This window comes from Odocoileus virginianus, chromosome 8 (genome assembly GCF_023699985.2).
Source record: "Odocoileus virginianus isolate 20LAN1187 ecotype Illinois chromosome 8, Ovbor_1.2, whole genome shotgun sequence".
In the NCBI taxonomy this organism is placed as follows: Eukaryota; Metazoa; Chordata; class Mammalia; order Artiodactyla; family Cervidae; genus Odocoileus; species Odocoileus virginianus.
The window spans coordinates 38,235,417-38,260,609 of record NC_069681.1 but is presented as its reverse complement, the minus strand read 5'-3'; positions in this window follow the sequence as shown (position 1 = coordinate 38,260,609).

Genomic DNA, 25,193 nt, shown 5'->3' with positions numbered 1-25,193 from the left:
CAGGTCAACTACTTTACAGTCAGTTTAGATCTATAATCTCTATCCTTCATTCTCCAGGTTACCAGTTGTGCAGGAAAAGGAAATATATCCTGGGAGCCCTGAGACTAGCTGTCCAGTGAGGGTCCTTGGCTTCTGCAGGAAAGAATACAAGAACAAGCTGAAGTAGAGTGAAAATGGACTGATTTAGGGAGATACACACTCCACAGACAGAATGTGGACTTTCTCAGAAGGCCAGAGTGCCCCCAAAATATGGGGTTGTGAATTTTTATGGGTTGGGGAATTTCACAGGATAGCAAGTGGGAGGAATATTCTTGCTATTCTGAGGAAGGGATGAGGAGTGTAAGGAAATGGATCACTGCACATCTTTTGGCCTTTTATGGTCAGCCTTGGAACTATCACAGCACCTATCATGATGCGAGGGGAATGATTTTTAGTGTTCTAATGAAGATGTAATGAGTTAGAGGTCAGTGACCAGATCATACTCAACACCATCTTGATTGTAGCTGGTTCGAGCCAGTTTTTGTGGGATCCTGTTTTTCTTAATATCTGTGCTCCTGTCCTCATTCTGTTAACAATTGTGCCCCCTCCTTCCTTTCTCACAAGCATAGACACAGTTTACATAGTGATGAGGCCATCTTAGACCCATACCCAGGAGCCCAGACCTGGTTCTCTTGCACCCTGATGCCTAGGCCCTTCCCTTTCCTATTTAAACAATATCTAGTTGTCTTCCTCAAATGAAGGACACCAAGGACTTTCACTAATTTCAGGAGCAACATCAAACCCCTGCCAAGAGGGAGTTACTTTGTGGGTAAAAAAAAAACAACAAAACAAACAAAATTGATTATTTCTTCTGGCTTAGGGAAGAAATTGGTCTCTTTCTCTTCATTGGATTATCACCACAGGTAAAAAAGGAAACAATCATTAAAGGTAATGTGGTGCCCTTAATGTTCCAGGAGGCCAGGTGCTGATGAAGCAGTCACTAGCAAAGCCCACCAACAATTCCCTGGAGTAAAAGTAGAATCTGGGCCTTCCCAGGTGACTCATTGCTAAAGCACCCGCCACTAATGCCGGAGACACAGGAGATGCGGGTTTGATGCCTGGTTGGGAAGATGCCCTGGAGAAAGAAATGGCAACCCACTCCTAGTATTCTTGCCCAGGAAATCCCATGGACGGAGGAGCACGGTGGGCTTCAGTCTACGGGGCCATAAAAGAGTTGGACACGACTGAGCAACTAAACAACAGAAAGTAGGATCTGAGTCATAAAATAAAAATCTAACCTTTTTCTTTCCTTTTGTGCCGAGTTGATTTTCACTTGCTCACAGGTCACCTCCTGCAGAAGCCTCGCATTCCTGGCCCTTCAGAGGAGACTCCCTGGGGAGAAATGGCTCCAATGACACCTCACCACAGAGGGCCGTGAGCGGAGACGCTGCTCCCGGGGCCGTGATTCAAGATGGCGGCCAGGGGGCCGTGGGCGGAGACGATGCACCTGGCACTGTGATCTGGGCGCGTAGCTACACAGCTGAGCCCGGACTCGCGAGAAACCCGCCCCTCTCCACTCACATGAACCACAAGCACCAGCCCCATGGAGGGCTTTTAGGGGAGAGCACGTGCTCCAGAGCAAGTTCTATTAGAACAAGCCACACCTGGCAAAGGAGGCTTGTTGGGGTCTGACGTGGGAGGGGGCCAACAGAATAGGAAGAAATCAAACCCTTTTCTGCCCAATAAGAGTGTGATTTTCCTAGAGAGCTACATAAGGGAGAAGCAGCAAACTAGTTAAGAAAATTATTACTTAAAATAATTGTAGTTTGTATCATTCCCTTTAAAAGTTATGTTTACTCTTGGAAACCTGTGCCTCCCCTCCTGATAGAAGCTGCTGCTGCTAAGTCACTTCAGTCGTGTCCAACTCTGTGCAACCCCATAGACGGCAGCTATGGGTCCCCCCCACCAGGCTCCCCCACCCCTGGGATTCTCCAGGCAAGAACACTGGCGTGAGTTGCCATTTCCTTCTCCAACATGTGAAAGTGAAAAGTGAAAGTGAAGTCGCTCAGTCCTATCCGACTCTTAGCGACCCCATGGACCGCAGCCTACCAGGCTCCCCCATCCATGGGATTTTCCAGGCAAGAGTACTGAAGTAGGGTGCCATTGCCTTCTCCGCCTGATAGAACCTAGGTGAGGCTTATATACCTTCCTGTTCTGTCAGGTCAAAGACTTAAAGAACCAGACTCTCTGGAGAAGTAAATGGCAAACAACTCCAGTTACTCTTGCCTGGAAAATCCCATGGATGGAGGAGCCTGGTAGCTACAGTCCACGGGGTTGCAAAGAGTCGGACAGGACGGAGCGACTTTCACTTCACTCTTTTCTTTAAATAGGCCGGGATTGGGATTCTGGACCAGCAGCGTGTAGACGTTATATATCCTCGGGCATTATGGGGATGTTGTTTGCATGGGAAGCCTGGTTCCTAAGGCCTTTGTGTGAAAAAAAAAAAAAAAAGGAACCAGACTCTCAGGAGCCTCGAGGGAAGTCCATTGTCTGCGAGACCCAGGCTCACACTAGACCCAGAAACCAACAGCATCTTCTCCTTCAAACGCCCCTACCCTTCCTGACCTGAGCCCAAAGAAATGCCCCGTCATGCTAAACTGAGGATTTAAACTCGAGATTTGGTGACTGGCCAGGGAATGGAGCTTGATTCAAGTGATGAGACCTTCATGGGGATGGGGTTTTCCCATGACGATGGGTCTCCTGCAGGAGGCAGGTAGAGATTCATGTGAACAGAGTGGAAGGGGACCCTCAGTAAAAACCCAGGTTCAAGAGGGACAGTGTTGCCCTAGGGAGTTCCCCCAAAAGAAAGAAAGTGTAGTCACTCAGTTGTTTCGCTCAGTTGTTTCCGACTCTCTGCAACCCGATAAACTGTAGCCTGCCAGGTTCCTCTGTCTGTGGACATCTTTAGGCAGGAGTACTATAGTGGATTGCCATTTCCTTTTCCAGGAACTCTTCCCAACTCAGGGATTGAACCTGGGTCTTCCACATTGCAGGCAGATTCTTTACTATCTGAGCCACAACGGAAGCCTAAAGTCTCAATTCTTTAAGTGATTTCCCCTTTATAGTATGGGAAATGACAAATTGTGAAAAACTTTAGCTATTTCCCAGCTAACTGAAATAGATACTGACCCTTTTAAACATATTCTGGTTCTTGAGTTACTAAGTGAGACCATCCCTGCCCAGTGCAGGACTGCAATTCCAGGAAGGCTGATGGGACAGGATGGTGAGATGGAAAGGGTAACAGTCTCCCCACCTCCAGTCACTGACCTACTGGTGAGAGAGCATCATCCTGTCAAGTGGACAGTGACTCAGAAACTCAGATCCTGAAAACAGTCCTGTGAAGGGGACAGAGCAGGAGGTAAGGGGAGAATTCCCCACAGTAGCAGGGAGTTCTCCTTACTGCACAGTCAGGAACACCAGAGAGAATGAATCTGCTGTCTGTTACTACATCAACCACCTGAGACATCAGTGGCCTAAAGCAGTGGTCACTTATTCATTACTCAGTACAGTTGTGAGGCTGATGAGGCAGGGTTGTTGCTGGCCTCCTGGGATCACTCACAGGCTTGCCCACAGCTGGGGTCCCCGCTGGCACTGGATGTCCAGACAGACCTCACTTCCACTGTGGGCTGAGCTGGGATGGCTGGAAGACTTGGGGTGGCCTGGTTTCTCCCCCTATGTGGCCTCTCCTCTCAGCCTACTGACATCTCAGTGGTCAGGGAGGGAGTCTGTGATGGAGTCACCACCGAGCTGAGGTCTCCTAAAGGATTAGAAGGCATTAGTGAGCAGGGGAAAGGGGGAGAGGCTGGTGAGAGGGTAGAAATTGACTTATAAGAGAGATAACATGTGCCTGTGAGGTAGGAGGAAGTATGACACTTTCTAGAAAAACAGGAATAAAATTAGTTTTGTTACTGCAAGTAATATAAGAAAAGAGGGGAGGTGAGTGTCAGGTCATGCAAGTTCTAGGAGCTAAGGAGTTTTTTTACTTTGTTTTTAATCTTCGTACCAAGAGTGGGAAACTGTTGAAAAGTTTTAAGCAATGGTGTGACACAATCTGATCTTCTCTTAAAGAAAGAGCATGATTATGCACTTCAGGTTTTACAGGGGGACTGGAGCAGGATTTCTCAACCTTAGCAGTGTTGACATTTATACCAGACAAGTCTTTTTTTTTTTTTTGGTGAGGGGACCTGTATATTGCAGGGTGTGTTTCAGCGTCCACAAACGCTATCCACTGGATGTAGTAGTCACCTCCTCTCTCAGTCGGGGCAACCAAAAATGTGTCCAGACACTGTTGGCAAGATATCCTTGGGGAATCCAGTTCCTGGTTGAGAACCACTGAGCTGGAATAAATTCAGGGTTTCCCCTGTTTTCCAGGAGAGAAATACTCCTCACTGGGCTTGAGTGGTGGAGGTGGAGCTGAGATGAACAGATGGGACTGCAGAGACCAGGAGATAACTCAGCAGTACTTGGGTGGACAGACCCATCATGATGATCCAGTCCTCAGTATTCTCTCTGCTTCCCTCCTTTAACATTCCACCTGCTGTGAAGAAAGAATCTGGTCTTGTGTTGGTGATACTCATAGTTGGGTCGCAAAATGATAGTATGTGGAATGTAAAGTTCTCTTTCACTCTGTTGTAGTTTGTTGATGCAAACTACATCAAAGTGTCAAAGTCTGATCAAGGAATTGATTGCTCATGTAGGGTCAAAGTGTGATCAAGGAACTGATTGAAAATCAGCAAGGCAGGGCAAAAAACCCCCAAAGTTAAAAAACAACAAAGGGACTTCCCTGGTGATCCAGTGGTTAATAAGACTATATGTTCCCAATGCAGGAGGTACAGGTTTAATCTTACTTTCCCTGGCCGGGGAACTAAGATCTCATCTGCCACACAGTGTGACATGAAAAACAAGAAAAAGAGAGAAAGAAAGAAGGTTGATTATTCCCAGAATTGTTTGTTTACTTATTTTTGTCTATGCTGGTCTTTTGGTCTTTGTTGCTTTTATGCAGCTTTCTTTGGTTGAGGAGAACAGGGACTACTCTTCATTGTTGTTTGTGAGCTTCTCATTGTGGTGACTTCCCCTGCTGTGAAGCACAGGCTCTAGGTATGCGGGCTTCAGTAGTTGCAGCACACAGGCTTAGATGTTCGACAGCATGTGGAGTCTTCCCGGACCAGAGGTTGAACCTGTGTCCCCTGCATTGACAGGTGGATTCTTATTCACTGTGCCACCAGGGAACTTGTCCCAGGCTTATTTTTGAATGAGGGAAGTGTAAAGGTCTGGAGAGCAAACTGTGACATGAGGGCAATGGAGAGAGGGCTCTGGAATGAACTTGCATGAGGCACTGGTAGCAAACCTTAGAATATCTGTCTGCAGATGGAACCATCTTCTTTTTAAATATAATTGTGTCCTCATTCCACTTGGTTTTTCTTGTTCTTATTCATTCATTTAGTCATGTCCAACTCTTTGCAACCTCATGAACTATAGCACACCAGACTCCTCTGTCCTCCACTGTCTCCTGGAACTTGCTCAAATTCATGTCCATTTAGTCAGTGAAGCTATTTAACCATCTCATCCTCTACCACCTGCTTTCTCCTTTTGCCTTCAGTCTTTCCCAGCATCAGGGTCTTTTCCAATGAGACAGCTCTTCACATTAGGTGGCCAAAGTATTGGCCAGGAACAATCCTTCTAATGAATATTCAGGGTTGATTTCCTTTAGGATTGACTGGCTTGATATCCTTGCTATCCAAGTGATTCTCAAGATTCTTCTTCAAACCATAATTCAAAAGCATAAGTTCTTTGGCCCTCAGCCTTCCTTATGCTCCAACTCTCACATTGATACATGACTATGGAAAAACCCAGAGCTTTGACTATATGGATCTTTGTCAGCAATGTAATGTCTGGGTTTTAATACACTGTCTAGCTTTGTGAGACCTTTTCTACCAAGGAGCAAGTGTCTTTTAGTTTCATAACTGCCATCACTGTCTGCATTGATTTTGGAACTCAAGAAAATAAAATCTGTTACTGCTTTCACTTTTTCCTTTTCTATTTGCCATGAAGTGATGGGATCATATACCATAATCTTAGTTTTATTTCATGTTGAGTTGCAAGCCAGCTTTTTCACTCTTCTCTTTCACCCTCATCAAGAGGCTCTTTATTACCTCTTCACTTTCTGCCATTAGAGTGGTATCATCCACATACCTGAGGTTGTTGATACTTCTGCTGGAAATCTTGATTCTGACTTGTAATCCATCCAGCCAGGCATTTCACATGATGTACTCTGCATAGAAGATAAATAAGCAGGGTGACAATATACAGCCTTGTTGTACTCCTTTCCCAACTTTGAACCAATTAGTTTCACATCTGGCTCTAACTTTTGTTTTTTGATCCACCTACAGAATAATAATTCTCTATACTGTGCCCAGCTGTTAAGGAAGTATCATGAGTAATGGTGAGTTCCCAATCCTAAAACATTGGGAATTCACCTGATCAAAGACCCTGTCCTTAGTTCTTATTTGTTCATATCCTATCATGGGAAGTAGGTGTTTTAACTTTTATTATGGAAATTTTCAAACATATCCAAAAGTAGAATAGCACAATGAACTTCCATGAAACAAGCTTCAACAATTATTCACAAGTTGTCCATCTTGTTTCATCAAACAAGCATGACTCCCAGATACATATAATTTCATCAATTGATACTCCAGTACACATTTCTAAGAGCTAAACACTTGAGAAAGATAAACACCAGTATCCCTTTACTAATCACCTTAACATCAATATATACATGTGTATATGGATATATATATTCACAGCCAGTATTGTATCTCAAGAACATCTTAAGAAACTGACAGATGCCTGCTAATTACTTTACAATATTGTGTTGGTTTGATTCATTGACATGAATCTGCCATGGGTGTACATGTGTTCCACATCCTGAATGCCCCCCCACCTCCCTCCCTATCCCATCCCTCTGGATCATCCCAGTGCAACAGCCCCAAGCACCCTGTATCATGCATCGAACCTGGACTGGCAATCCATTATACATAAGATAATATACATGTTTCAATTCCATTCTCCCAAATCATCCCACCCTTGCCCTCTCCCACAAGAGTTCAAAAGACTGTTCTATACATCTGTGTCTCTATATATCTCTGTCTTGCATATATATATAGGTCTTTTGTTTCTTCAGGTAATTCCTAAGTGTTTTATTCTTTTCGTTGCAATGGTGAATGGAATTTTTTCCTTAATTTCTCTTTCTGTTTTTTCATTGTTAGTGTACAGGAATGCAAGTGATTTTTGTGTGTTAATTTTATACTCTGCAACTTTACTATATTCATTGATTAGTTCTAGTAATTTTCTGGTGGAGTCTTTAGGGTTTTATATGTAGAGTATCATGTCATCTGCAAACAGAGAGAGTTTTACTTCTTCTTTTCCAATCTGGATTCCTTTTCTTTCCTTTTCTGCTCTGATTGCTCTGGCCAAAACTTCAAAAACTGTGTTGAAGAGTAGTGGTGAGAGTGGGCACCCTTTTCTTGTTCCTTACGTTAGGGAAAATGCTTTCAATTTTTCACCATTGAGGATAAATGTTTGCCATATTTAGCTTGTCATATATAGCTTTTATTATGAGCTTGTCATATATAGCTTTTATTATGTTGAGGTATGTTCCTTCTATTCCTGCTTTCTGGAGGGTTTTTTTTTTATCATAAATGGATGTTGAATTTTGTCAAAGGCTTTCTCTGCATCTATTGAAATAATCTTATGGTTTTTATTTTTCAATTTGTTAATGTGGTGTATTACATTGATTGGTTTGTGGATATTGAAGAACCCTTGCATCCCTGGGATAAAGCCCACTTGGTCATGATGTATGATCTTTTTAGTATGTTGTTGGATTCTGTTTGCTAGAATTTTGTTAAGAATTTTTTCATCTATGTTCATCAGTGATATTGGCCTGTAGTTTTCTTTTTTTTGTAGCATCTTCATCAGGTTTTGGTATTAGGATGATGGTGGCCTCATAGAATGAGTTTGGAAGTTTACCTACCTCTCCAATTTTCTGGAAGAGTTTGAGAGGGATAGGTTTTAGTTCTCTAAATTTTTGGTAGAATTCAGCTGTGAAGCCGTCTGGTCTTGGGTTTTTGTTGCTGGAAGATTTCTGATTATAATTTTAATTTCCATGCTTGTGATGGATCTGTTAAGATTTTCTATTTCTTCCTGGTCCAGTTTTGGAAAGTTGTACTTTTTAAGAATTTGTCCATCTTATTGGCATATACTTGCTGATAATAATCTCGAATGATCCTTTGTATTTCTGTGTTGTCTGTTGTGATCTCTCCATTTCCACTTCTAATTTTGTTGATTTGACTTTTCTCCCTTTGTTTCTTGATGAGTCTGGCTAATGGCTTGTCAATTTTATTTATCTTCTCAAAGAGCAGTTTTTGGCTTTGTTGATTTTTGCCATGGTCTCTTTTGTTTCTTTTGCATTTATTTCTGCCATAATTTTTAAGATTTCGTTCCTTCTACTGACCCTGGGGTTCTTCATTTCTTCCTTTTCTATTTGCTTTAGGTGTAGAGTTAAGTTATTTGACTATTTTCTTGTTTCTTGAGGTAAGCCTGTATTGCTATGAACCTTCCCCTTAGCACGGCTTTTACAGTGTCCCTTAGCTTTTAGGTTGTTGTGTTTTCATTTTCATTTGTTTCTATGCATATTTTGATTTCTTTTTTGATTTTTTCTGTGATTTGTTGGTTGTTCAGCCCCCTATGTTGGAATTTTTAATAGTTTTTCTCCTGTAATTGACATCTAATCTTACTGCATTGTGGTCAGAAAAGATGCTTGGAATGATTTAATTTTTTTAAATTTACCAAGGCTAGATTTATGGCCCAGGATGTGATCTATCCTGGAGAAGGTTCCGTGTGCATTTGAAAAAAAGGTGAAATTCATTGTTTTGGGGTGAAATGTCCTATAGATATCAATTAGGTCTAACTGGTCTATTGTATCATTTAAAGTTTGTGTTTCCTTGTTAATTTTCTGTTTAGCTGATCTATCCATAGGTGTGGGAGGGGTATTAAAGTCTCCCACTATTGTTTTGTTATTGTTAATTTCCCCTTTCATACTTGTTAGCATTTGTCTTACATATTGCAGTGTGCCTATGTTGGGTGCATATATATTTATAATTGTTATATCTTCTTGTTGGATCGATCCTTTGATCATTATGTAGTGTCCATCTTTGTCTCTTTCCACAGCCTTTGTTTTAAAGTCTATTTTATCTGATATGAATATTGCCAATCCTGCTTTCTTTTGGTCTCTATTTGCATGGAATATCTTTTTCCAGACCTTCACTTTCAGTCTGTATGTGTTCCTTGTTTCAAGGTGGGTCTCCTATAGACAACATATATAGGGGTCTTGTTTTTGTATCCATTCAGCTAGTCTTTGTCTTTTGGTTGGGGCATTCAACCCACTTACATTTAAGGTAATTAATGATAAGTATGATCCTGTTGCCATTTACTTTATTGTTTTGTGTTCAAGTTCATACACGCTTTCTGTGTTTCCTGTCTAGAGAAGACCATTTAGCATTTGTTGGAGAGCTGGTTTGGTGGTGCTGAATTCTCTCAGCTTTTGCTTGTTTGTAAAGCTTTTGATTTCTCCTTCATATTTGAATAAGATCCTTGCTGGGTACAGTAATCTGGGCTGTAGGTTATTTTCTTTCATCACTTTAAGTATGTCCTGCCATTCCCTTCTGGCCTGAAGAGTTTCTATTGAAAGATCAGCTGTTATCCTTATGGGAATCCCCTTGTGTGTTATTTGTTGTTTTTCCCTTGCTGCTTTTAATATTTGTTCTTTGTTTTTGATCTTTGTTAATTTGATTAATATGTGCCACAGTTTGTGTTATTACCTCAAGATAGTTCCCTCAGATTGCCCTCGGGCATTCAGGCCCGGTCCTTACCCTAAGCAATGCAGCCGACGCCTCTCTGCCCAGCCTCCACTTGCTAGTGGGGGATGCGAATGTCTGGGCTGCTGCTCTGGTGGGAGTTGCTGTTAGGAATGTAATCTGTGGGTTTTATTTATTTGTTTATTTTTCCTCCCGGGTATGTTGCCCTCTGAGATTCCAAGGCTCGCCACAGACCCACCGGAGAGAGTGTTTCCTGGTGTTTGGAAACTTCTGTCTTTTTTAAGACTCCCTTCCCAGGATGGATCTCCATCCCTATGTCTTTTGTCTCTCTTTTTATATTTTATATTTTGTCCTACCTCCTTTCAAAGACAATGGGCTGCCTTTCTAGGTGCCTGATGTCCTCTGCCAGCATTCAGAAGTTGTTTTGTGGAATTTGCTCAGTGTTCAAATATTTTTTTGATGAATTCATTGGGGAGAAAGTGGTCTCCCTGTCCTATTTCTCTGCCATCTTAAGATCGCCCCTGCCTGCTAAAATCTTAATGCTAGGATTTCAGTAGTTTTCTTCAGATCCATCAGCCTTTATAAGCATATGCATTTAATTCAGCATTACAATCCTTTATTTATTGAACCCAAGAGGTTGTTCCAATGATCACTGCCTCCTTTTCTAAATCATCACAAGCCATTGGTTTAGTACTGCACTTGGACTTCCCTGGTGGCTCAGTTGGTTAAGAATCCATCTGCAAATTGGGAGACCTGGGTTTGATCCCTGGGTTAGGAAGATCCCCTGGAGAAGGGAAAGTCTACCCACTCCAATACTCTGGCCTAGGGAACTTAATGGACTATATCCATGGAGTCACAAAGAGCTGGACATGACTGAGCAACCTTCACTTTCTTTCACTCTTTCTTTGGAATTTTACATGAGGGCAGTTTCTGGAATGATTTATTTCTTCCCTTTGAAACACTGGATAAAGAGCTTCAGTCTTATCTTGATACCACTCCTTTTCTTTTATCATTACTATGCAATATGCTAATGAGATAATTTTCCACCCGACAAATGGAGTCAGATAGTAAATATGAGTTTGAGGCTTTCCCTGTAGCTCAGATGGTTAAGAATCGGCCTGCAATTTGGGAGAACTGGGTTTGATCCCTGGGATTGGGAATATCCCTGGGAAAAGGTAATGGTTACCCACTCCAGTATTCTTTCCTAGAGAATCCATGAACAGAGAAGCCTGGCAGGCTACAGTCCATGGGGCCACAAAAAATAGGACATGACTGAGTGACTAATTGGTTATATTGATTGATTATATTCCTTGCAGCCAAAGATAGAGAAGCTCTATACAGTCAGCAAAAACAAGACTAGGAGCTGACAGTGGCTCAGATCATGATCTCCTTATTGACAAATTCAGACTGAAATTGAAGAAAGTCAGGAAAACCACTTGGAGAAGGCAGTGGCTTCCCCACTCCAGTACTCTTGCCTGGAAAATCCCATGGACAGAGGAGCCTGGTAGGCTGCATGCAGTCCATGGGGTCGCTAAGAGTCGGATACGACTGAGAAACTTCCCTCTCACTTTTCACTTTCATGCATCGGAGAAGGAAATGGCAACCCACTCCAGTGTTCTTGCCTGGAGAATCCCAGGGACGGAGGAGCCTGATGGGCTGCCATCTATGGGGTCGCACAGAGTTGGACACAACTGAAGCGACTTAGCAGCAGCAGAAGCAGCAGGGAAAACCACTAGACCACTCAGGTATGACCTAAATCAAATCCCTTATGATTATACTCTGGAAGTGAGAAATAGATTTAAGGGGCTAGATCTGATAGACAGAGTGCCTGATGAACTATGGACGGAGGTTCATGACATTGTACAGGACACAGAGATCAAGACCATCCCCATGGAAAAGAAATGCAAAAAAAGCAAAATGGTTGTCTGAGGAGGCCTTACAAATAGCTGTGAAAAGAAGAGAAGTGAAAAGCAAAGGAGAAAAGGGAAGATATTTCCATTTGAATGCAGAGTTCCAAAGAATAGCAAGGAGAGATAAGAAAGCCTTCCTCAGTGATCAATGCAAAGAAATAGAGGAAAACAACAGAATGGGAAAGACTAGAGAGCTCTTCAAGAAAATTAGAGTTACCAAGGGAACATTTCATGCAAAGATGGGCTCAATAAATGACAGAAATGGTATGGACCTAACAGAAACAGAAGATATTAAGAAGAGGTGGCAAGAATACACAGAAGAACTGTACAAAGATTTTCACGACCCAGATAATCACGATGGTGTGATCACTCACCTAGAGCCAGGCATCCTGGGATGTGAAGTCAAGTGGGCCTTAGGAAGCATCACTATTAACAAAGCTAGTGGAGGCGATAGAATTCCAGTTGAGCTATTTCAAATCCTGAAAGATGATGCTGTGAAAGTGCTTCACTCAATATGCCAGCAAATTTGGAATACTCAGCAGTGGCCACAGGACTGGAAAAGGTCAGCTTTCATTCCAATCCCAAAGAAAGGCAATGCCAAAGAATGCTCAAACTACCACACAATTGCACTCATCTCACATGCTAGTAAAGTGAAGTGAAGTTGCACAGTCCTGTCCAACTCTCGTGTGCGACCCCATGGACTGTAGCCTACAAGGTTCTACTGTCCATGGGATTTTCCAGGCAAGAACACCAGAGTGGGTTGCCATTTCCCTCTCCAGGAGATCTTCCTGACCCAGGGACTGAACCCGGGTCTCCTGGGTAATGCTCAAAATTCTCCAAGTCAGGCTTCAGCAATACATGAACCGTGAACTTCCAGATGTTCAAGCTGGTTTTAGGAAAGGCAGAGGAACTGGAGATCCAAATTGCCAACATCTGCTGGATCATCAAAAAAGCAAGACAGTTCCAGAAAACATCTATTTCTGTATAATTGACAATGCCAAAGCATTTGACTGTGTGGATCACAATAAACTCTGGAAAATTCTGAAAGAGGTAGGCATACCAGACCACCTGACCTGCCTCTTGAGAAACCTATATGCAGGTCGGGAAGCAACAGTTAAAACTGGACATGGAACAACAGAGTGGTTCCAAATAAGAAAAGGAGTACGTCACGGTTGTATGGTGTCACCCTGCTTTTTTAACTTATATGCAGAATACATCATGAGAAACGTTTGGCTGGAAGAAACACAAGCTGGAATCAAGATTGCTGGGAGAAATATCAATAATTTCAGATATTCAGAAGACATCACCCTTATGGCAGAAAGTGAAAAGGAAATAAAAAAAAAGAGGAGAGTGAAAAAGTTGGCTTAAAGATTAACATTCAGAAAACTAAGATCATGGCATCTGGTCCCATCACTTCATGGAAACAGATGGGGCAACAGTGGAAAGAGTGTCAGACTTTATTTTTATGGGCTCCAAAATCACTGCAGATGGTGACTTCAGCCATGAAATTAAAAGATGCTTACTCCTTGGAAGGAAAGTTATGACCAACCTAGATAGCATATTAAAAAGCAGAGGCATTACTTTGCCAACAAAGGTCCATCTAGTCAAGGCTATGGTTTTTCCAGTGGTCATGTATGGATGTGAGAGTTGAACTGTGAAGAAAGCTGAGCGCCAAAGAATTGATGCTTTTGAACCGTGGTGTTGGAGAAGATTCTTGAGAGTCCCTTGGACTGCAAGGAGATCCAACCAGTCTATCCTAAAGGAGATCAGTCCTGGGTGTTCATTGGAAGGACTGATGCTGAGGCTGAAGCTCCAATACTTTTGCCACCTCATGTGAAGAGTTGACTCATTGGAAAAGACCCTAATGCTGGGAGGGATTGGAGGCAGGAGGAGAAGGGGACGACAGAGGATGAGATGGCTGGATAGCATCACCAACTCGATGGACATGAGTTTGAGTAAACTCCGGGAGTTGGTGATGGACAGGGTGGCCTGTTTTGCTGCAACTCATGGGGTCGCAAAGAGTGGGACATGACTGAGCAACTGAACTGAGCTGAACTGAGGGACTAATACTTTTACTTTCAAGTTGAGGAGAGATAAGAACATACCAAATACCTGGAGTGTTGGGAGGGGCTGCCTGTGACATGGAGGTCAGGGGCCAACAAAGGTAACTTTTCCTCCCTGTCACAGTTGTAGGGGATCTGGTTATGGTGAAAATGCTGTGCTGTTTGCCTTTGCTGTGTGTTAAGTGCCCCACACCCTGGTTTAAAAGTGAGATAAGAAACTAATCAACACCTCAGACCCTCCTGCCTTTTCCCTACTCCTGGTTCTCCCCTTGTCCTCCTGAGTGAAGTCACTCAATTATCAAGGGATAAGCTTTTAAACAAAGAAGATGGCTTAAGAAAGATTTCAGCTCTGAGATAGAACTCTGGGAAGCCTTGCATGAATATGAGAGGAAATCCAAGGGCAAGTCCAAGGGCAGAGGGAATGGAAGGGAGCAGGTGCTGGGGGCAGGGCAGGGGCAGGACTGGCTGTGGGACCAGAGGACACTCACTCATCTCACCTCCTCCCCACCTCTCAGTCACGGGCTCACTCAGCAGTCAGGGAGCTGGGGATGGAGACACAACAAGCCTTCTCTTTCCCTCAGCCCTGCTCTTCTGGGGAAAGGGAGTGAAGAGTTCTCAGAGGTTGAAGGATAGGACTCATGAGTAACCAGTCCTTCATACCCTGGGAGTGGATGAGAGATTTGGACACTGTAAAATGTGTGATGTCCCTATTTAAGCGGCTTGTTTGGGGATGCAGAGTAGCAACCATTTATACAAAGAGACACAACACGTGTTTCCCTCAAGTTGAGTTTCCATTCACAGCCTTGACCTCAGAGCCTCAGCATATCAGAGAACCAGCCAGAGTGAGCCCTCAGGGAACGTCTCCATGGCACGTTCATCCTGGGAGCCTCTTTCACACACACAGGACAGGCTTTGTGCAAATCACAGCAACTGGCTGTTGGCCATGCTCTTCCTGAACTTCCCAGTTCTTTTCTCCCTTCTCTCTCCAACTGTCTTCTATTTAAATCATGCAGGTGTCCTTACCCTCCCCCCAAACACCTGAAGTTTATTAGCCACTAAGTCCTAAGTCCAAGGGGAAAAGAGAAGCAAGTGGACACATTTAAGACTTGGAAAGTTTTTCGCCTACCACCTGAGTGCTTTCAAAGTCAGCCACCAAATACTGAGTCCTCTTGTGCTCAGGTTCCCAGACAGGTGCAGGGGTCCCTGGAGGAGACACAACGGCCACTCTTCCAGGCTGAAGGAGAGGAAAAAGGGGCCAACACAGGAGAGCCAGGAGAGGGGGGCGCGGGAGGAGGGGCGCTCATCTCAGGGAGAAAGAGTCCTGCTGGGAAGAGCCATGTCTCACTTGTGACCTGAGAGGAGTAAGAGTCAGTCAATAAAAGATGCAGGGGGCGGGGGGTGGGGGCTGGGTTGTTCCTTGGCAGAAAAAGATGGGTCCAAAGGTCCAGAGCAAAGGAGAGGTTAGTGGAATTGAGAAACTAAAACAGTTAAAACACATTGGAGTTCAGGCTAGAGTGAGAGAAAGTCTAGAGATGAAGCAGGAGAGGAGGCAGGGCTCAGGTGGTGGAGGCCTGTCCCTCTGGATAGACTAGAGTCACTCCCACTTCATCTTGTGGACACAGCCTTCTGTCCTAAAGGAGTCCTTCCCCAACTTCTTACAGCTCCCATTAGGTTTTTTACTGAGTAGTTAAAATCCAACCTTCCTCAGCACCTACCAGGGCAGGCCTGGGACTATACCTGGAGGAAAACAATAACAACACTCAGTCTTCCTAATAAGGGGGCCATGTAATTATGTTCTTTTTGAAACACCAAATATTAACCACAACGAATATACCTAAGACATAGAAAAAGTTAAAGACTACAAAAAATAAATTAAAAACCCCACATAATCAACTCCTTTCAGTTCAGTCACTCAGTCGTGTCTGACTCTTTGCACCACATGGACTACAGCCAGGCCTCCAAGTACATCACCAACTTCCAGAGCTTACTCAAACTCATGTCCATAGAGTTGGTGATGCCATCCAACCATCTCATCCTCTGTCGACCCCTCCTCCTCCTGTCTTCAATCCTTCCCAGCATCAGGGTCTTTTGAAATAAGTTGGTTCTTCACATCAGTTGGCCAAAGTTTTGGAGTTTCAGCTACAGCATCAGTCATTCCAGTGAATATTCAGGACTGATCTCCTTTAGGATGGACTGGTTGGATCTCCTTGCAATCCAAGGGACTCTCAAGAGTCTTCTCTAACACTACGGTTCAAAAGCATCAATTATTCGGCACTCAGCTTTCTTTACAGTCCAACTCTCACATCCACACATGACTACTGGAAATACTATAGCTTTGATTAGACAGACCTTTTATGGCAAAGTAATGTCTCTGCCTTTTAATATACTGTCTAGGGAGGGCATAACTTTTATTCCAAGGAACAAGTGTCTTTTAATTTCATGGCTGAAGTCACTATCTGCAGTGGTTTTGGAGCCCCCCAAAATAAAGTCTGTCACTGTTTCCATTGTTTCCCCATCTATTTGCCATGAAGTGATGGGACCAGAAGCCATGATCTTCTTTTTGAATGCTGATTTTCAAGCCAGTTTTTTCACTCTTCTCTTTCACTTCCATCAAAAGTCTCTTCAGTTCCTCTTCACTTTCTGCCATAAGCGTGGTACCATCTGCATATCTGAGGTTACTAATATTTCTCCCAGCAATCTTGATTTCAGTCTGTGCTTCTTCCAGCCTGGGATTTAGCATGATGTACTCCACATGTAAAATAAATAAGCAGGGTGACAATATACAACCTTGATGTACTCCTTTCCCAATTTGGTACAAGTCCGTGGTTCCACATCTGGTTCTAACTGTTGCTTCTGACTTGCATACAGGTTTCTCAAGAGGCAGGTTAGGTGGTCTGGTATTCCCATCTCTGTCAGAATTCTCCATAGTTTGTCGTGATTCACACAATCAAATGCTTTGGCATAGTCAATAAACCCGAAGTAGATGTTTTTCTGGAACTCTCCTCCTTTTTCTATGATCCAATGGCTGTTGGCAACTTGATATCTCATTCCTCTGCCTTTTCTTAAAGTCAGTTTGAACATCTGGAAGTTCTCAGTTTATGTACTGATGAAATCTTTCTTGGAGAATTTTTTTTTTTTTTTTTTGGTCTTATGTGTGAGATGAGTGCAAATTGTGTGGTAGTTTGAACATTCTTTGACATTGTCTTCCTTTGGGATTGGAATGAAAACTGACCTTTTCCAGTCCTGTGGCCACTGCTGAGCTTTCTAAATATGCTGGCATGTTGAGTGCAGCACTTTCACAGCATCATCTTTAGGATTTGAAATAGCTCAACTGGAATTCCATCACCTTCACTAGTTTTGTTCATAGTGATGCTTCCTAAGGTCCACTTGACATCACATTCCAGGTTGAGGTTGTCTGACTCTAACTGAGTGATCACACCATTGTGGTTATCTGGGTCATTAAGATCTTTTTTGCATAGTTCTATGTATTCTTGCCCCCTTTTCTTAATATCTTTGCTTCTGTTAAGTCTATAACTCTTCTGTCCTTTATCGAACCCATCTTTGCCTGAAATGTTCCCTTGGTATCTCTAATTTTCTTGAAGAGATCTCTAGTCTTCCCCATTCTATTGTTTTCCTCTATTTCTTTACACTGATCACTGAGGAAGGCTTTCTTTTTGCTCCTTGCTCTTGTTTGGAACTCTGCATTCAGATAGGTATATCTTTCCTTTTCTCCTTTGCCTTTAACATCTCTTCTTTTCTCAATTATTTGTAAGGCCTCCTCAGACAACCATTTTGTCTGTTTGCATTTCTTTTCTTGGGGATGACTTTGATTATGCCCTTCTGTACAATGTTACAAACTTCCATCCATAGTTCTTCAGGCACTTTGTCTATCAGATCTAATCACTTGAATCTATTTATTACTTTTACTGTATAATCATAAGGGATTTGATTTAGGTCATACCTGAATGGTATAGTGGTTTTCCCTACTTTTATAAATTTAAGTCTGAATTTTGCAATAAGGAGTTCATGATCTGAACCACAGTCAGCTCCCAGTCTTGTTTTTACTCACTGTATAGAGCTTCTCATCTTTGGCTGAAAAGAATATAATCAATCTGATTTCAGTATTGACCAGCCGGTGATGTCCATGTGTAGAGTTGTCTCCTCTATTGCTTTGAATATGGTGTTTGCTATAACCAGTGTGTTCTCTGGGCAAAACTCTGTTATCCTTTGCCCTGCTTCTTTTTGTACTCCAAGGCCAAATTTTCCTGTTACTTCAGCTGTTTCTTGACTTCCTACTTTTGCATTCCAATCCCCTATGATGAAAAGGCCTTTTTTTTTTTTTTTGGTGTTAGATCTAGAAGATCTTCTAGGTCTTCACAGAACCATTTAACTTTAGCTTTAGTGGTTGGGGCATAGGCTTGGATTACTGTGATATTGAATGGTTTTCCTTGGAAACAAATGAGATCATCCTGTCGTTTTTGAGATTGTGCCCATGTACCTGCATTTGGAACTCTTTTGCTGACTATGATAGCTGCTCCATTTCTTCTAAGGGATTCTTGCCCAAAGTAGTAGATGTCATGGTCATTTGAATTAAATTCAGTCATTCCAGTCTATTTTAGTTCACTGATTCCTAAAATGTTGATATTCACTCTTGCCATCTCCTGTTTGATCACTTCCAATTTACCTTGATTCATGGACCTAACTTTCCAGGTTCCTATGCAATATTGTTCTTTATAGCATCAGACTTTACTTCCATCACCAGTCACATCCACAACTGGGCCTTGTTTTCTCTTTGCCTCTGTCTCTTCATTCTTTCTGGAGTTATTTCTCCACTCTTCTCCAGTAGCATATTGAGCAACTACCGATCTGGGGAGTTCAACTTTCAGTGTCATATCTTTTTGCCTTTTCATACTGTTCACGGGGTTCTCAAGGCAAGAATACTTAAGTGGTTTGCCATTCCCTTCTCCAGTGTATTATGTTTTGTCAGAAATGTGAATGAAAGCAGCTGCCATTTGGGAAGAAACGAGATCTTTTACCTCCAACAGTGGTTCTCAGTTGGCAACAGGGTGGAATCACCTGTGGGGTTTTATTAATGTAAGTGCTGACTCCTGCCTCCCCTCCCCAAGATTCTGATTTAACTGACATGAGTACTCAGCATTGGGATTTTCTAGAGCTCCCCTGGTGATTTGAATTTGCAGCCAAGTTTACAAACCACCAGCCTTTGTCATATTGAGGATATAAAGGACTGTACCTGGAGGAGATAACTGAATATACAGAATCAGGTGATTCTGCAGGAGCAGGAGTGTGCGTTTCTGTGTGTGGAGGGTGTGGTGAATGACGGTGAGGCAATAGAGGCTCCACCCCTCTTGCCTGCTGTGAGGCCTTCCTGGCCCTTCATTCCCTGGCCTTTCCACCCTCTCACCTGGATTCCTGGATTCTGCTGCCCTCTGGTGGTAATTTTCAGTATGGTACAGTTGCCCCTGGAGGTTTCATACAAGCCCAGCCTTAGTTCATCACAAACACTATGAACAAGATTCCCAAGATGTGGTTTGCCAGGAGGGAAATCCTGGGAGCCGAACACAAGGAGCAGCCAGGCAGTCACTTCAGGAGTCGCTCCTGCACAGGGAAGCTCAGGGAGCTCTAGGTCACTGGCCAAGCACAGGTCTGGCACGTGCTTGTGACTGGAGCCTTCCTGTGCCTGCGGTTTGAGGAAACTGGTCTTAACAGCCAGTGACAAGTGCCTATGAGATCAAGCATCAGGAAGCGCAGAGGTGTAAGGTGATAAGCTTCACAGTAAACGGCAACCACCCTGATGTATATTCCAACCTCCTGTATAGCAAAGATGTGTTTTTACTTAATTACCATGTTTACTTGTAACACAAGCCTAGAGGGTGTTAGGATCCCCATCTCACAGACAAGGAAACAGGCCTACAGAGCTTAAGGAAATTGCTCAAGATCATATGACTCCTAACTGACAGAAGCAGCTTCTGAGCCCAGGCAGGTGGGACCACACAGTCTGTCCCCGCTCCTCCCATGTCCTGGCAGGACCTGGAGTTCTCTCCTGTCCAAACACCTGCTCAGTGGCTTCAGCCCAACTCTCCAGGTGGGTCCGTGTGGTCCCTCCAGGTGCCCTGAGCACCTTTGCTCCTATTGCCCCTGACTCGGGTCCTTCCTTCTGCAGGGCAGCCCCGAGAGCCCCATGGTCGGCAAGACACCCTTGCCCCATTCTGGCAGCTTCTCCTTGCAGCCAGCTCCTGGGGGTGAGGTCAGGCCAGGTTGTGAGGAGAATCAGAAGAGAAACAGGAACGGAGTGAGCTCGTGGTCAGCACCTTCCTCTGACCTGGGACCTCCCTCTCTCTCCCTGACACTTCCCGCCACTCGTGGCAGCTCCCCTCTACATCCCTCCTGCCATTACAAGTGCTCCTGTAGCTCTGCTGTGGATCAGAGTCACCAGGGGAGGGGGCAGAATGCAGGTTACTGGGCTCCAACCCCAAAGATCTGATGCAGGGTGTTACACAAGTGGGGACTGAGTATTTGAATTTTTAACCAACAACCCAGTAAGTTTTGATGCAGGGGATCCTCTGAACACACTTTGAGAAACATTTAACAGACCTGCCACTCACATCTGTAAGCCCTGGGTCAAGAATACAAATGAACTCCATACTATATGTTTTAAATATTTGAAAGTTATAAATCAAACAAAACTATCAAGTACACCTACATAACTATTAAATCTGGCAGACTGGGGTTTTGGACACTGAGCTCCAAGCCAGAAGGCAGGACAGCAGAGGGAGGGGCCCATCCAAACTTCAGCCCTCCCCCTGCTCTCCCCACCTCTGGCTCTGACCCTTTGTGCCCTGAGGAATCTGCTGCTCAAGCAAAAGCACCCCCAGCCTTCAAGTGCAAGCTCAGGCCACCTTCTTCCCACCCATAAACAGCTGCGTCTTGACCACCTGTCGGGCTGGGAGATGGGCCCCAGGAGGAGACCTGCATTGGTGCTGAGAGCAGATTCTGGGGTCCAGGTGCTCAGAGCACGGCCTGGAGGGGGCGGGGCTCCAGGTGGCCACACCCCCTGGTCCTCTCTGGCTGCCTGCACCCGGGGGAGGTGCAACCTCAGGATGACCGGAGCAGGGCCTCTAAACCAGGGCTTCTCCAACTGCAGCATGAGCAGAACTCTCCTGGGATCTGGAGATTCTGAGTCAGTGGGTCTGGGGTGGAGACAAGATTCTGTGTCCTAACTGCCTCCCAGGCCAGCCGATGCTGCTGGTCCACAGGCCACACTTAGAATAGCAGAGCTCTGGGGCAGGGTGGGCAGAGTTTCCTGTAAAGGACCAGAAGTACATTTCCAGGCTTTGCAGGCCTTATGGTTTCTGCTCAGGAAAACATCTACTTCTGCTTCATTGACTACACTAAAGCCTTTGACTCTGCAGATCACAAGAAACTGGAAAACTTAAAAAGGTGGGAATCCCTGTAAAAGAATGAAACTAGAACACTTTCTAACACCATACACAAAAATAAACTCAAAATGGATTAAAGATCTAAATGTAAGACCAGAAACTATAAAACTCCTAGAGGAGAACATAGGCAAAACACTCTCCGACATAAATCACAGCAGGATCCTCTATGACCCACATCCCAGAATTTTAGAAATAAAAGCAAAAATAAACAAATGGGACCTAATGAAACTTAAAAGCTTTTGCACAACAAAGGAAACTATAAGCAAGGTGAAAAGACAGCCCTCAGATTGGGAGAAAATAATAGCAAACGAAGCAACAGACAAAGGATTAATCTCAAAAATATACAAGCAACTCCTCCAGCTCAACTCCAGAAAAATAAATGACCCAATCCAAAAATGGGCCAAAGAACTCAACAGACATTTCTCCAAGGAAGACATACAGATGGCTAACAAACACATGAAAAGATGCTCAACATCACTCATTATCAGAGAAATGCAAATCAAAACCACAGTGAGGTACCATTACACGCCAGTCAGGATGGCTGCTATCCAAAAGTCTACAAGCAATAAATGCTGGAGAGGGTGTGGAGAAAAGGGAACCCTCTTACACTGTTGGTGGGAATGCAATTTAGTACAGCCACTATGGAAAACAGTGTGAAGATTTCTTAAAAAGCTGGAAATAGAACTGCCATATGACCCAGCAATCCCACTTCTGGGAATACACACCGAGGAAACCAGATCTGAAAGAGACACATGCACCCCAATGTTCATCGAGCACTGTTTATAATAGCCAGGACATGGAAGCAACCTAGATGCCCATCAGCAGACGAATGGATGAGGAAGCTGTGGTACATATACACCATGGAATATTACTCAGCCATTAAAAAGAATTCATTTGAATCAGTTCTAATGAGATGGATGAAACTGGAGCCCATTATACAGAGTGAAGTAAGCCAGAAAGATAAAGACCATTACAGTATACTAACACATATATATGGACTTTAGAAAGATGGTAATGATAACCCTATATGCAAAACAGAAAAAGAGACTCAGATGTATAGAACAGACTTGTGGACTCTGGGAGAAGGCGAGGGTGGGATGTTTCAAGAGAACAGCATTGAAACATGTATATTATCTAGGGTGAAACAGATCACCAGCCCATGTTGGGTGCATGAGACAAGTGCTCGGGCCTGGTGCACTGGGAAGACCCAGAGGGATCGGGTGGAGAGGGAGGTGGGAGGGGGGACTGGGATGGGGAACACATGTAAATCCATGGCTAATTCATATCAATGTATAACAAAAACTACTGTAATGATGTAAAGTAATTAGCCTCCAACTAATAAAAATAAATGGAAAAAAATTAAAAAAAAAAAAAGGTGGGAATCGCAGACCACCTTACCTGTCTCCTGAGAAACCTGTACGTGGGTCAAGAAGCAACAGTTAGAACCAGACATGGAACAACTGCTGCTGCTGCTGCTGCTAAGTTGCTTCAGTCGTGTCCGACTCCATGCGAACCCGTAGACAGCAGCCCACCAGGCTCCTCTGTCCCTGGAATTCTCCAGGCAAGAATACTGGAGTGGGTTTCCATTTCCTTCTCCAATGTATGCATGCATGCTAAGTCGCCTCAGTCTTGTCCGACTCTGTGCGACCCTATGGACAGCAGCCCACCAGGCTCCTCCATCCCCAGGATTCTCCAGGCAAGAATACTGGAGTGGGCTGCCATTTTCTTCACCAATGGAACAACTGCTTTGGTCAAAATTGGGAAAGGAGTATGGCCAGTATATTGTCACCCTGCTTATTTAACTGATATGAAAAAGAATGTATGTATATGTATAACTGAATCACTGCTGTACAGCAGAAATTAACACAACATTGTAAGTCAATGATACTTAAATTTTTAAAGAAACAAGAAAAAAAAAGCCAAGGGTGTCAGTAGGTTTGCTATTAATAATATTTAGTCTGGTTACTTGCTTAGCCAGATGTTTGTCATATTTTTCCACTTTGAAAATACAATTCTTCCCTAAAGAATTAATCTGAGAAGATACTTTGAGTCCATGAAAATGCTGTGTCTCCCCCAACCCATGAACATTCACTGTACATTCAGACAATGATGAATTTTGTCTGAATTATTTATGACAACAATGGTTGCTACTTTTGTCAATCTGTCTACATTTGTGAATTGACCTGGTACTGCAAAAAAGGGCTTTCTCTTCCTACTATCTATTTTATGTCTTATAGGAATCAGTATAAACTCATGGATTTTTAAAAATTTTTAGTGTTGTAAAATGTAGGGTTGAAAAGCCCTCAATCCTCTGTTTATCATTTACTTATGACATTTCTAATGTGATATAAACTCCATCTCAGAGACTCATTTTTTGTCTAGGTAATCTGAAAAATTTAATTTTAAAAATGTTTTTCCTGTAATGTCCTCCAGAATTAAATATGATAAGCTTTTGGATCAATGATCCACTGTGCACAGCTAGTGTGCAGCTCAACCACATCCCCTTCCACACCTACCCGAAAGACCAACACTCACACTGGTCCCCAGGGTGTTCAGGATCCCACCCATCCTGAGTGTGGATGTCACAGCAATACAGATGGTCATGAGTTTCTAGCTCTTGAATTTCCTGTACTTACTTCTAATCGGCTTACAAACAGGTCATGGACTGACACTAGTGCAGTCCTCACTGTGAGTATCACTCTCACAGTTTATCTTTGCAGCAGCCCTCTGAGAATCACACTATCCCCACCTCAACTTTCAGACAAAGACACTGAAGCACAGTGGGCTTCCCAACCTTAAGAGCCCACACTTACCAGGTAGCAGAACTTGTATCCAAACCCAGTCAGTGCCCAGAGGAGCCAGGATTTGTCCCTGACTCCAGAGCTTGTGAGTCTCCCCATGTGCTTGTGTCATTTTAACTACATGTGGAGGAGGAACAGTTTGGTTTAGGCCATCAGATGAGGACCTCCTCAAGTACACCTTCTACAGTCTACAAACCTCCTTCATCCACACCCATCCTGTTCTCCTCTCTTAGTGATAAGAATCACCAAGGTCAGTGACTCCACACTGTGTCTTTGGATGCTCTTAGTCCATCCATCATCCCAACCAAAGCAATGGTTCAAGAGCAGGAACTATATTCATTTTCCAGACAAAGAAGCTGAGATTCAGAGGTTGAGATGCTTACCCAAGCATGTAACTAAGACTACATGGCTGTAGGATGTCCAGAGCCTATTTTGTCAAGGATGGTGCCATTCTAATGTCCTGGCACCTTGGCTGGTTACTGCTTTCCCACACCCACACTGCTAGTGAGTAGTAGAGAAAGGACAGGTCAATGTGACTGACTGTAAAACCAGGGCTTTCTGTTACCTCAGGCTACCTCTTAAAATCTCAAAATTATAAAGTTGAGAAGGAAGGCTTGCTCTCAGTCATCATTTATTCATTCAACAAAAATTTACTGAGCACCCTCTGTGCACAGATACTCTGCTGGAAGACATAATTAAAACGTGAATAGGGTACAGTTTCAAGTCTTTTTCTCACTCAGTTTAGTGAGAAAACAGACCATGTGTGACGACTCAGTCAGGGCAGACTACATCATTTACAGGGCCCCACGTACAATGCAAAGAACAGGCCCCTTGTTTACAAATGAAGTATCTCATGATGGTGACAACAGGACATTAACCAAGTACGGTTCAGTTTAACATGAGAGGTGCTCAGGGTCCTACAGAAATCCGAGTTACCTAGGATGACGACTGATCTTAAGTTTACTTCCTAGAAGAGGTGACAACTGGGCTGACCCTGGAGAATGGGGATATCTCCCCTACATGGACCTTCTCTATTTTTTAGAACAGA